Here is a 15656-nt window from a genome sequence, read left to right as displayed (position 1 = left end):
GCACGTACAGACATGTGCATGCACAAACACACACACATTATGCAACTATACACTCCCTATATTAACAAATATATATGACTGACACAGCCATTCATTTAAAATAAACCTGTTGTTGTGGCATATCACAATTAGTTTTTGGGCTTGGTTTCTGAATTGCAGGTGTTTGAGTTCGTGACCTATAGTCATGCTGCAGCTGGCTGCTGATGAGGCCGAAACCAGCACATCCAGTGCATTTCATTTTAACTTACACTATTTTATATATCCTCTATATTGACAAAATATAATCTATATTTATAGCATTTTATAGAAAATAAACATGATTGAAATCAGATACTCTTACTGTACTTTTACTTAAGTAACGTTATGGTTTTCAGGTAACGTTACTCTTTACACCTCTGCTTAGGCCTATATAATGATGATTCAAAAATTCATAATCTTGCATTATACAGATGGAGAAAGTGTACTTACCTGAAAAAGCTTAACTCGGAAGAAGAGACTTGCCTCTTAGAACACATGTATGCTACACAGCAAGACATGTTCGCACGAGGGAAAATATGCTAGCAACAAGTAAATTGAAGTAAATGGGAAGATGAAAAAAACGAAAAAAAGGCAACAAACAGTTAACACACTGAATTAACAAAATACCACCTATAACACAATACTTAGATGAGTCTTAGAGTCTTGAATGATGATCAGAAGTTTCCAAGGTCGAAGCTTTCCAGAAATAAGGGCTCAGACTAGCCAGGTGTATACAACGTTACGTTAAGTGCAAGCAAGCTGAACTCGAACGCTCAATGACGCATCAGAATAAACTCACATATGTCTGTGTGCAGGCCGGCGGTTGCCTAGGGCGACAAATATGTTGGGGGCGCGGGCGCCCTCTAGGGTCGCCGTTACATTACGTTACGTTAGGCAAGTGCGCAGTTGATGAAGAAAATGAAGCGGTCTAATAAACCCTCTGGATTCTCCAGATCACACAGATGGCCAGTCCGCCCCTGATTGTGCACCATCACCTTGAGCTAGTGGTTAAACGGATCTTTGTTGATCCGTGATCCGCTCGGATCAAGCACCACGGTTCGGGACGCATGTGATTCACGAATCATTTGCAAGTTTCACCGCAATAGAGTGAACAGGTGAACGTGTTTGCTATTTCACACATTAAATAGATATAAAACCATTCCAGCGCTAGAAGAGGAAAAAGGGGATTTAATTCGGTGTCGCACGCAGGTCTGTTATCGGTACGCGCAGACACGCATACAAGGCTCGCGCGCACAGAGAGCGAGAAAGAGAGAGAGGCGCGTTCCAAATAGCTCTTAAACTCTAAATTAATTTCTCTTTCGCGTCCTCAATGCACTTGGATGGTCACATACACGCATTATGTCAGTCAAAATAATAAAATAATAAAGTATTCTCTAAAACACATTCGGTTATGTCTTAATTGAACGAGGTGAGAATTCGGAATCGGATGTGTATCTATCTGATGTGCGCGTGCATGAGTCTTACTCTTAAAGTGACAGCAACCTAAAAATACCTGCTGTTGTCTGTCATGTAAATCAAACAACAAAACACAGCTTTAACAAAGATTAATCTATATTACATTACATTTACACAGTGAACAGTTTCATTTTATATTTATTACATTTCTGTACACGAAAATTAATACTACAGTTAGAACTCATTTTATTTGTAACTTTATGTTGTATTTATCTATGCTTGTAGTTGGTGTACAGTATTTGTCCTTTTTACAGTCTGTTCACTTGCCTTTAATAATGTATTAGTTAGGCTTGTAGTTTCTGCTGTGATATCAGAGTAGTTAAAGTGGGCTAAGGAAATAAATCCAAAGTTAAGTTACCCCCCCCCCCCTCCCCAACCCCTAATTATTATTATATATATATATTTTTTTTTGCTGATCTGAAAAATGATCTAATCCGTGACTACATAACCGTGAGTTTTGTGATCCATTGAACCACTACCTTGAACGTTTCATTGCTGTCACTAAGCTATCACTAGCTAGCTACTAGCTAAGCTAGTTACTTTGCTAGTTTGCTACGTATTACTAGCAAACGTAACTTCACTGATAACCTACATGGATGTAAATGTCAAAAGACCAGTATTTCGGATAATGTATGCATGCTAGTTATGAAAAGTACACTTGCTCTCTACTCTACATTCATTATAACTAGCAGGCTCATACACATACAGTAACCATTATGCTGATAGTGGTGTTACTTAGGTAAAGTTGGTTTTATATTCGCACATTCAGACTTCTGATAAATTCAGACTTTACAATAAATGTGCAATAAATTAATGTTTGCGAATTTTAAGCAGCGATATGATATTGACAACCAACGATTGTCAATTTACAACATTTTTCACAGTCGATCAAAATAGGCAAGTATTGTTTTAATGGCATATTTACTTGTGAATGTCCAATGTAGTGTGATTAACAAGACTATTGAATACGGATGGCCGAATGTGCTAGGGCAATCTCGCCTAGGGCAACCAAAGGGCTAGAGCCGGCCCTGTCTGTGTGTGTGTGATTTTGGAAATCAAATCGTATTGTATAGTAATAACATAATATAATATAATAACATAATATAATATTATTATAATAATTATATATCATATCATATTACGCTACATATAATTACAATATGACATCTTACATTAAAACATTATAGGCCTGACAAAAGAAGTGGCTAAAATCGACTTTTATTATTATTATCGACTGAAATTATAGCCTATTTTTGGATTGTAATCGTTTGCCTTTCTGCAGTACTTATTCATTTTAGTTAGTTTAGTTGGCTTATTTTGCACACACACACATAATATATATATATATATATATATATATATATATATATATATATATATATATATATATATATATAAATAACAGATAACAAAGTTGTACAATCATCCAAAATTATTAAAAGTGATTCAAATAGCACATGCACACATACATGCATAAACGCACAAATTAAAAAAACGTTCGTTTCCTTTTATCTACATCAAACCGAATAGTAACCCATCCAAAACAGACATATATAATCCCAGGAACCATACTGTCAGTATACAATATCCCCTCAAGTCTTTTTCGTATCGATTCAATATAGGCTGTTCATTTATAGTCTCTTAAAATAGCTTATTGTTCTACATGATTTCATCTCTTCACGTAAAACATTTGCCCATAGGCTAATATTCAAATAATTGTGAGCTAGGTGTTAAATCATGCAGTTTTGGCTAATAAATCATGGTCAAAAACACTTGAACAAAAAACTTTTTTCTTTATTTCACGTTATGTAGGCTATGACATTTTGTAGATGGCTTCCGACTATGGAATTACATTTGATCCAAAAATAATGAACGTAACTTTTCAAAAAAACTAATAAAAATATAAATTGAAAGTGAATAAAATGTTTTTGAAACTTGAAAAAATAAATCGCAGGCAAAATGTTTGACTTTGTTTTTAATACACTGCATGTTTTGCTAACAGTTTATTTTCTTTCTTTCACTGATCTTTACTTACAAAAGCATTTCCAGAGTTTTCGTTTACAATCCCAGAGTTTTCGTTCGTCTTTCTGACACAAATCTCTCGCGGGGGCGGGGCCAGCAGTGGTGTGTTCTCATTGGCTACTGAGTTTTTGATTGACAGTTTCTTCTTGACCTGGAAGTGAAGACGTCAGCGTTGTGTTTACAATTACATGTGTGGAGGTGAGCGTCTGTAAGCGGCTTCTTATTTCATTTAAAGATATGAGTTTTGTTTTTGAATTTTATCTGTGGCTTCTACTTTGTCGACATAAACGTTTAGGAGCGTGAGAGAGAAAATGAATGTCTTGAGGTTTAATTGTACATTAAAGGTTATAATACTGAAGATATTGCATAATGTCCAGTGTTTTTGGAGAATATTTGATTATTTCTGATGACTCTTCTCTAATTAGGTTGTGCTGTTACAATTTAAAGAGAATACTAGTATCATATACATGTATATATTCAGCCGTCAAGAAAGTCTCACTCCAACCAGGTAATCAAGGTTGGCAACCATGGCCATCACTCTACCCATTGTTAGCATATGCACATACACCATCACAATTAATGATCACTCAATTCTGAAGGATTCAAATATGAAAATAACAGTCGTGGCTTGATGTAAGACGGTATAGACCTCAAAGGGCATTTCAGTACTCCACACAAAGAATGATCTTGTTGCCATTTTTTATCATTCTAATAATTTGATTTAGTTAACATTATCATCTAACATATAAAAGTAGATTTTTTTTTAAACAATCATCAACAGTTTCAATTGTGACTTACATATAAAAAAAAAAAGTTGAATAAATGTAAATGAAAATATGAATCAATTCATATAAATTTAAATTCTTTATTGTCACTACAGCATACACACACGTATCAAAGTGAAAGTGTTGGATGCAATTATGTTGTGAAAGGAACGACCAGAATCCACAAAACACTAACTGCATATTCATGTAATGCACAGTATTCTCATGATATACAGTACAGTACTATAAAAATGCACAAGCACCTATTATAGAATACGTGTGTAAAATTCATTTTATTACCATTTTTTTAAACTATAGTGAATAAACTTAATGGAATGAAATGTTCATGTTGTCTGAATACATTTTGGTTTGACTGTATGACTTTCTTTCTCCACATAAGCACAAATATCTTTAAGAAAATAGTCCATCTCTGTGAGCCCATAAGTGGACTGTAACCCACACACGTATGATGATTGGTGGGAAACGATTGTTAATAATTAAAACAGTTTAAATTATTAGTATTTTTCTCATCTATTGTTTCACTTCAGAAGACATTGATTCATCCACTGGGGTCGCATGGATTACTGTGTCTTTAGGACTCGAAGACGTATTATTTTCCTAAAAATACTAATTCATGTTTATCTGTAGAAAGAAAGTAATACGTATCATGGACGGCATGAGGGTGAGTAAAATATATGAGAATTTTTTTGGGGTGAACTATCACTTTAACTTTCATATGTTGTTGGTATGCTAATCCAAGATCAGTATGGACTAATAAGAATAAAGTACAACCTCTTGTGTGTTTGTGAACTGTGTCTTGTTTTAATCTAGAGCTCCAAATAAATTAAAATATTTGCATAATATCAGGTGTCTGAAGATCAAGATCCCAGTCAGTCAAAGGTGATGTGTCTGAACAAAATAAGATTCTTGTCTGATGGGGACAGTGGATCTCTGGGGCTTCCACTCCCTCCTCTGGGTCAGCATCAGAATTGTTTTAATGGAAAAGTTGCTCCACTCCCTGGAAAATAAGAAATCAGATGTATTATAATCTAACAATACAAACTGCTTTGAATTCCCACATAACAAATTATGCAGACTTAAAATATTTATTTCAAACAAATTATATATAACATGGCGGACGGCAGCAGGCTCCGGCCCACGGCAGACGGCGGCGACTCCTCCGCTCCCTCCAGGTCCAGGACGGCAGCCACCCCACCTCGTCCCAAGAGCACGGCATCCGGGTCTCCGTCCCACCTTTCACAAGGCTCCAGCACCACCGCCTCGGGCAGCCTCTCGCGGTCTACACACACTCCCGCGCTGCCCGAACTCCGCAGCACCGCGATCCCCCTCAGCAGCGAGGGCTCTCCGACAGCATGTCCCTCCGTCCTCCCGGGTTTCGGCACCAATGTAACGAGGTTAGTAGATGGGGGAAGAAGGAGGCGGGAACCGGCGAACATTCAACAAACTTTAATTCAAAATAAACAAAGAACAAAACGAAAGTAATGCCAGCAGACCCTCACGGACGTCTGCCGGCCACACAAACATAATAAAACATAACATAAAGTCCAGGCCTGGTCCTCTCTCGTCCTTCACTGATGTCGCTCCTCCTTTTATGCCTCCGGAGCTCCTCCATGAGAGACTCGAGGCCGGCACGCCTCGCAGGTGACGCTCATTATCACTCGCGTCACCGGCCTCGCACCGTTCCCTCACGGCTCTCGCCCGCCCTGCTCGTCACAATCACATTCATCTTCAAGCGTAGATCTGTAAATAAATAAAGGAACGTTAACCGCAATTGACATTGAGATTTTTCTTACACTGCCTGTATAATTTCCTGATAATTTCTTACCCATACTTCATTATTTAATGAAGTAGATAAATTATTAAAGTTCGTGGATAAAAGCTACTTCATATGTATTCACTTGCCACATACCGAATTATTTCCAATTCCCCAAAAACATTGTTGAAATATTTTGTCCCGTTGCTTTTATGGACTCTATATCTATGGGCTTCTCTCTTGACGTCTCCCCGATTGCCTGCGAGCTTCTCCTCCTGTCTGTACGGTAATTTCTCTACTGTGCGACAGAGAGTCAAGTGGTTATGACGCAATCGTTAGCCTATTTTTACAAAAACTGTTTCTACGGGGCCATAATGTAACATAGAAGGTAATGTAGCCCTTTATACATTGTTGTGTATCTTTAGAAATAAATAATGGACAAATGGAGTCTTTAAACACCTCAGATGTAAAGTTATTTGCTGTCAAAGTGACGCCAAAATGAATGGGAGTCAATGGGATGCTAACGCAAGTGAAGTTCTGCTACAAGATGGCGGCATGCGGCTGACTTCAACTTCCGGTCGACTTCCTTCCCGCTTGGTTAGTTCTTGGAATGTCCTGTTCTTCTTTAGATGAATTTGTGGACTAAAGGTACACAGAGCGCCCTCCAGCTGCGAGTATGAATTGAAAACACAGTATCCAGCACTCATAGTGATGACAATAAATATTAAATAAATATTACTCCTCTGTATAGAAAATTGACAAACACATGAGAATCCATCAATATTTCTCCAAATGTGCATGCTTTTAAGCTAAAAGCCTATATGAAATGCCATAGAGGTAACATAATTGTTCAGACACTTTGCATCACAGAAATACATTATATTTTAAAGCATATAATAGAATATCATTATTTTAAATTGTAATAATATTTCACATTATTGCTGTTTTTTCCTGTATGTTTGATTTACACCATGATGAGTGTAAGACATGATCACAGAGGGTTTTTTTCACAGCTTACCTGACTGAAAGAGCTCATTATTATGCAGGTCATTACACCTCAATGTGCGATTCTTTTGTCTTCTCAGGTGTGAATTACAGCATTATTCATGATGATTCACGCCTCCACGCATACTGTGTTTCTTGACAAAAAGTGTCTTACAAAAACTAAATCAATATATTGTCTTATATGAACGAGTATGCAGGATAATTTTTACATCATTTTGAAGCAAAAACTCTAGTCTACAACCTCCAATACCCAGAAGTCTTGTAAACATAGATTTAATATTTTTTGGCTTTATTTCTGTGACTTAAGTTTTTTGTTTTTTTCAATAACCACGCATAAACATTATTCCTTCAAAAACACAAACATATACATACATGTTCCTCACATATTATTGTAGCCTAGTTTGTGCTGAATACAGTGTAATGACACTTTTGTCATTTATATGTTTATGAACAACTGAAAAAAGCACAAATGTCAGGGCATGTCAAAACTTCTCCAAGGCCTCGAAAATTCTCAGACCCCTCAGGGTAGGGCTGGGCGATATATCGCATGCGATTGTCACGCGCATTTCGTCAGCAAAGCCGGTTCCCTGATTGCCGCTAAATCGCCATCACCTGCTTTCAAATGGAGTGGCATTTAATAGACAGAGCCGTAGTTCACTGATAAGCCACGCAATATCGCGTTCATATCGCAGATGTATCGCCTTCGATAATGAACGCGATATTGCGTGGATTTTCAGTGATCTACGGCTCTGTCTAATAAATGCCACTCCATTTGAAAGCAGGTGATGGCGATTTAGCGGCAATCAGGGAACCGGCTTTACTGACGAAATGCGCGTGACAATCGCATGCGATATATCGCCCAGCCCTACCCTGAGGGTTAATTTATTTTTCAGCTGGAGGAAGTTCAGTTACCTTGTTGGAGCCAGCACACCCACCTACAGGGTCTCATACAGAGGTAGTATCCAGCACAAAACACACCATGAGAACATGCTATTGGCATTTATTGCATGGCTTTATTTGGTTACCGGTGAAGTTGAGACAATATCTGTGTGCTCAGAGACCACTGCAGAGGTAAATGTGCTTTGTTAGAACATGTTAATGAAGAAGATAAAGTTTCTCATGTCTATTGTATTATAGGATTACTCACTGCATCCTCTTCATGAGGCCTCTTCTTCACGCAGCTTCCCGGACCAGAGCAAAAGAGTAATGTATCTTTCCATATAAAGTTACAACACTATAAAATCATAACCAGTCTGTTACTACATTAGCAAGAAACAGACACCATCAGAGCCCTCTATAAAAGAAATTCGGAGCTGGACCGTGACATAAAATTACTTGAAAAAAAGAAGCTGAAACTACAGATTGAAGAGTTGGAATGCAATATGTTAATATGTGAAGCAATAGTTGTGATTTGAAAGACTTTAAGAATGCACTTTTTCTTTCTTTTCTTGTTTAAGCAACATGAAAATCAATAAAACACATTGACTCCCGAGTATGTGTACTGTACTTTTTATTAGAAATCAACTGAAATGCTGTGCTGTTATTGCATCTCTCAGTGCTCTGCCAGATGGACAGTACAATGTAATGGGATCAGTTCATCAGGGGGAGTTAGTGGTTTGGTGGTGGCACTTGCTCTTTTCTTACAGTGGCTATATTGTGCAGTATTGCACATGCAGTCACTATCTAGGATGCTTTCTGTGGTGATGCTCTCAGGCCACGTAGACAATAAAAATCGTGCCTTCAGAATGCCAATGGTATTCTCAGTTCTGACCCTGGCTTTGCTGTGGGCCACTTTGAATTGCTGCTGGGGCCTTGTGTCAGGGTCATGGGTCATTAAAAATCTCTGACAAGCATAACCCAGCCAACAGGCAATCGAACATCCCTGTTAATAAGCATAAAAGAAATTATAGAAGTGTACAATATAGTTCCATTCTAAGTATGTGTGAATTTCCCCCCTCTCTTTATACCTTCCTTTAAATAACCCAAGTAACCCAACTGTGAGTTATTTTTAACCCAATGATTGGGTTAAAAACCAGTTGGGTTAACTGTTTACTTTTATTCATGAGATTAATTTAATGAATAAAACACACTGTTTTCAAATACAGACTGTTTATTCAAGTAGGAAAACAATAAATCTGTTTTAAAAACGGGTTTTAAGTTTTAAATGACAACTGTACTCAATATTGGTGAGCCCAGTATTTAATATAAATATGCACACTTATTTGCATATATTGAATTTAAAATACATGAGTAAACTTGTAGAACACATGACAAATAAATTTCGAAATACAAATATTCAAAATACACATTAAATCCAAAACAAATGTACACATACAATATACAGAAATTAAAATACATGTTAAATTCAAAACAAATATCCACATACAGTACAAATATTCATAACAAATGTGCACATATGACTGACTAAATGTGATTTCCCCCTCTTCCTCAAAGCGCTGACCGAACACAGATTCTGGAGTCATGTACCGAGACAGGCCATCTAGCATCCAAACTTGTGATCAAGTATTGATGGTCACAAGTCATCTGCAATTACCAGGGATGTCAATAAAACAGATGGTATGACCATAGGTAAAAAAATCATATAGGATTTGATAAGAGTCTAATCAGTTGAAGAGAAATATACTTGCTTATGTTTTCAGCATCACCTACTGCATGAAAATATGTACCACTAGGAAAGAACCGCAAAGCAATACCTTTCGTACAGACGCTCATTGGGAAAAGCTAGGGGATTATGCCTGTCCTAAAAAGTGCCCTTCTTATTATCTCCGATCTCCACAGGGTTTTTCAAAAACGGTGAAGCCATCACTACAAACTGTAAAGGGTTAACTGAGATGTGACAGGTTTATGTCACTTTACTCACAGCTGACTGATTGAGTTTGGGTTTGTGATCTCTAACTCAGAATTAAAGCTGCTCTGGAGTAGGTTAGCCATGTAGCGTAAGTTACCATAGCGATGAACCCCACTGAAAACCAATCCACCTTCATGAGTTTGCTCAAACTAATCTTGAACTTTCCTGTGTAGAAACTGAAACCGGCTTTGTGCAACAGGCCACTGATAATGCAAAGGTAGATTAACTTGAAAAACTATCAAGTGTTCATAATTGTACATAATTCTGTGAGTTATGTTGATGAAATTACACATACAGTAATATCACACTTCAGTAGCGCTTTGGTGACCACGTCTATGGTTGTGAAATTAACTTTTTACAGTATGTGTTGCACAAAAACATTTATGTTTAAACTCGTGAAACTGCACAGCATTAACCCACCAAATCATTTGTCAGATAGTCTCATATCAGTAACAGGCTGATATAGCATTGAATTTCATGTTGCTTGAAGCGAATTCATTATGATGACATAAAATAGTGATCAAATATATAGATTACAAAATCTAATTCATGACCTCATCTGTGAACATGATTCATGAATTCATACTTCTCTACATGGTGAAAACGACATCTCCTTCGTTACACTCTCCTTCACAGCATCATCAAGCTTCGATTTTGTTATCGTTTTGAAAATGTGACCTCTGGTGGAGAAAACTAACATTTTGTGTCTTTAAAGGGTCATGAAACTCCCCGGCTGCAGCAGTGTTTTTTCACTCCTTTCATTCAAAAAGGCTTCCAAAAAGGGGCGTGGTCGACTGTGAAAAGGTGGGATGGGCATTGTGTGGAAAGAGGGAATGATTTGCATAAATAGGGGAGTGTCATTAGGCACATTAAAATTAGCTAATTTGCAAACCGGCAATGCACACACAGACACAGGTGACATGGATAGCGATACCAACAACAGCAGTAACAGCATCTTTTGTGAATACTTCTGTCTGGCACCCCGGCTGTCGGCTTTTTTCTGCAAATATACAAAAATAAAGAATGTTAGCAAACACCACAGTTTTGGAGATGGGAATTGGTACAGCGTAAAACAAGGTTTAAAATAAGGCGATTAGCAAAGCCAGATTCCACCTGTCCCAGATTTACAAAGTTACGACCCATGTCTCAACAATAATGATGGAAGACGAACCTGACGGAAGTGACTGTCTCATGCATAATAACTAAATTATACTTTATGCATACTACAGCGCAGTGATTGGATTAAATGAGCTTTACATCATGGATATATGTCGAGAATCACTTGAAACGGTCTACGCCAGCATGTTCGACCATGGTCATACTTGGGCCGAAAGTACACGATCACGTCAGATTTTGTGATGCTGCTCCGACTCAGCTTTTCAAACCGGAAGACAGAAATTGCTCTGAAAAATGCAACAATAACTATTATTTTTCACTTATGAATAACATTAATGAGTACCTTTAGTGTTTTCAATGATGTGCAGCCTATACATATCTGTTTACAGTTTCATGACCCTTTAAAATAATTTTTTGAGCCTTGAGTCTCATCCTGCGCTTGATTTGGTGGACATTCATTCTGTTGATGATCTCAACCCTCCTTTGAGGACAATGAGAATGAGATAAAGGCTATTTTAGCAATGATGCTTGTCTACAGCCACTACCAAATACTGCCTCTTGTAGTTTTAAACAATATTCTTTCAATACAAATATCAGTGAAGTCATCATGGGCACATGATCGCAGTACATGGAGAGGGTTTCTCAATTTGATGACATCATATTCATTTTGTAAGTCTCGCTGAAAAATAACAGCTTAGTCACAATTAGCAGAAAATGACCATTAAAGGTGCAATATGTAGTTTTTCCATCCGCTTCCAGGCGTAGCTTGATGACGCCAAGTTTGAGAGCACAAATCTTGGGACATGTGGTCTTCACCTCACAGCCGGTGGAAACAATGTGATTATTAACGTTACTGTAGTACGAAGCAGAGCAGGAGTGAGTGTTGTGGAGCTGAACGAGGAGCTGGAGCGATTGATCAACATCATTTTTGCTCCTCCCGAACTTTGTTATTAAAACATCATATATAAGCTTTATTGTGATTTATATATCACAATTCTTATGAGTTTCTTGTTAAAGGGTTAGTTCACCCAAAAATTAAAATTAGCTGTGAAAGTTGAGATATGAGTATAGTTTTAGCTTATGTTATTTTATAAACTAAATTTCCTAAAGTTTAAAGGGTTAGTTCACCCAAAAATGAAAATTGTCATTAATGACTCACCCTCATGTCGTTCCAAACCCGTAAGATCTCCGTTCATCTTCGGAACACAGTTTAAGATATTTTAGATTTAGTCCGAGATCTTTCTGTCCCTCCATTGAAAATGTATGTACGGTATACTGTCCGTGTCCAGAAAGGTAACAAAAACATCATCAAAGTAGTCCATGTGACATCAGTGGGTTAGTTAGAAGTTTTTGAAGCATCAAAAATACATTTTGGTCCAAAAATAACAAAAACTACGACTTTATTCAGCATTGTATTCTCTTCCAGAATCCTTTCCATTGAATTGATTCCATTAAATCCTTTCATCTGTCGGCGTTGGTAATGCACTTTTACGTGGTTGTTTTTGGCGATTAGGACATCCGCGACATGCACACTTACTCACCATTTTAAAAAATGTAGCAATACCAAAAAACAAACAATGTAGAATAGCTTGAATACAGCGTGTGTCTCCCTCAGACTGTAAACGAAGCTCGGCCGCACCGGATAACACGTCAGCAGTGTCACTGCGGAGTCGTGAACCGGATTGACAACAGACCTGGAAGAGAAGACAATGCTGAATAAAGTCATAGTTTCTGTTATTTTTGGACAAAAATGTATTTTTGATGCTTCAAAAACTTCTAACTGACCCACTGATGTCACATGGACTACTTTGATGATGTTTTTATTACCTTTCTGGTGAATTAACCCTTTAAAGCTACTGTAATTGAAATTGAAAAAAATTTAAAGAAATTGAAGAAAAAAAAAAGGAAATTCTGTCATTATTTACTCACCGTAGAGCAGGGGTCTCAAACTCAAATTGTCGGGGGGCCGTTTCTGTGATTGACACCTCATAGGAGGGCCATATTAACATTCAAGCGCAAGAAAGCGCAACATTTCAGAAAATTTACTTTCCTTTGCATTATTTCTCACTTACTTTCATTAGGCCTACTAAAATGTTTTTATACCTATACTATAAATATCTTATTTACCATACTAAATGTAAACAGCAGTGTCTCTCTCATTCTTACAGAGTGTATTATAATTATATAATACTATTACTAATATAATACTACTAATATAGCCTACTAATATAATACTATTACTAATATAATACTACCTATATACTAATATAATACTATTACTAATATAATACTACTAATATAATACTATTAATTGCAATAGTCTGGTGCAAGTTCTCACATCCAACAAGGTGCATGGAATAAAAAAATGTGTAATTAAGGAACAAAACCAGCAACACTTGTGGCGTGGAGGAGTCAGAAATAAACAAAAAAACTGGAGCTAAATATATCAACTTTATTTTGCCAAAAAAAAAAAAAAAAAAAAAATCTCATTGTTACATACATTATTAGTTTTAAACATCTAGTGGAAGTATTTTGCCTTACTTCATGTTAGCTTAAATAACATTAAAATCTTGCAACGAACAACACTGTACTGAACAAATACAATCCCTGAATACATTTGTACACTTTGTTTCTTGACAGCAGCGCTTCTGCTCACACAGCTGAGACGCATTTGTCCAAGATGCCGTTTGAGCATCGGTAACGTTTAATGGCTGCATCGGACGCATTTCGGTGGTTTAAATCAGCGCTCGTGACTTAAAGTCGAGTGCTTTTACTGTAATTTAGGCAAGCACGCTCATAATAGAAGCGACGAGCGCGGCTCATGGTTGCATAGCAACGACAGACGCCACTGGAGCGAAAGCGCATTGGAAAGAAGGAGAATGCGGTGCGACCGCTTATGTGACGCGATATGTGAATGCCCCTTAGAACGGCGCCTTTTTCTTTGCATATCAGACAGGTAGAAACTAGGGAATAATAATAATAATAATTTAGCGGTCTGGATTATGTTTTATTTTTGAGATTAGTTGCGGGCCGGGTAGAGAGGGAGGGCGGGCCGGCAGTTTGAGACCACTGCCATAGAAGTTGCTTACAACCCAAATACATTTCTTCTGTTGAACTTACAAGGGTTTTTTTTGTTGTTGTTGAAGAATGTGGGTAACCAAACAGCTGGTCCCCAGTGAGTTCCATAGTAGGAAAGAAAACCGACTCAGAAAGGAGGACTGGATGGACATCAGGTGGAAGCCCGGAAAGATTATCCACACCTTTCAAAAAGATACCACCAACTGTGGAGTCTTTGTAATGGAGGTAATTCTAAGAAACATATTAAAATTAAGATCGATGTGACAACATGCACTGTATTTTTACTGTATAAGAGACAGTATGTGTGTTATCCGTACAGATGGCCAAGAGGGCAGTGAAAGATTTCCCAAACATTCCACAAATGTTTGAAATTGACCCGTCACAAGAATCACTTCATAAGCAAAGAAGAGACATGGCTGAAATCAGTCTAAAAGGATCAGGTATTATTGTATTTAAAATTTCTGTATACTTCCTGCAAACTTAACAGGTTGTGTGCGAGCGTCTGTGTATATACTATATACTATACTATATATACTGTCAAACCCACATTTATTTCGATACCTTATACATTTTATTCATTTTTACAGTTTATTCACTATAGTTTAAATCTTCATTATGTCAGATTGTCACTAAACCAAAACATGTTCAGGTTTTTTTTTTTTTTTTCTCCATTTCCAAACACAGATTTCTGCTCCTTTTGTGGAAACAAGGACCTACCCAAAGCTGTGGCTGCTGTTTGGGTGAGATTTATACTTTAATTGCTTAAAACTTTACAGTAGACATTGTAGTGGATATTTGAAAGTTGAAGTCATCTATAATACATTTAAAGTAATTAAATATTTCAGTATGTTTATGCATTACAGGATTCCTAAAGCAAATATTTTATAGATATAATTTACATATTTTCCCCCTTATAGATTCAGTGTTGAACCTGCACAAGATGGTTCCACATTAAATGCCTCGGGATGACAGAAGCACAGATACCGAGCGGACATATCCCGTGGTATTGTGCATTGAGCTAAAGCAAGTACAGAGACCACAGAGTTTAACAATATCTCTAATAGCTCTTATATAAGCAGCAGGATTACATATGTTTGACAAAAGCGGATTTACACACTGAAGTTTACATCACAGTGAAATTTGTATTGTTGTATATTGTTCATAATGCAAACAATAAAAAATAATCAAAAAGCAAGGTTTCTCAAAATAGGTGTTGTAGTTTAACTATCAGGACATCAGTGATGTGTGAGCTGAATTTGGTGACAGTACAGTGTATTACAGTGAACAATATTTCTTCAAAAACAGATTGTGGAGACCTTTTAATCGTCCACGATCAAATTTAATAATTTGCTAATTTTTTAAGTCTTGCCAGTTTAAACAAGGCAAGCACAGTAATGGTTCATGGATTATAGTCAAAATGATTATGTCTTTAGAATAGTGTTGTGGTAGCTTTTCTTTGCGTAGGAACAGGACATGAATATGAATAAAATGGTTTTAGCAGAGGATGGTTTCGATCCATCGACCTCTGGGTTAT

This window comes from Chanodichthys erythropterus, chromosome 14, assembly GCF_024489055.1.
Source record: "Chanodichthys erythropterus isolate Z2021 chromosome 14, ASM2448905v1, whole genome shotgun sequence".
In the NCBI taxonomy this organism is placed as follows: Eukaryota; Metazoa; Chordata; class Actinopteri; order Cypriniformes; family Xenocyprididae; genus Chanodichthys; species Chanodichthys erythropterus.
This window is presented reverse-complemented; position numbering follows the sequence as displayed.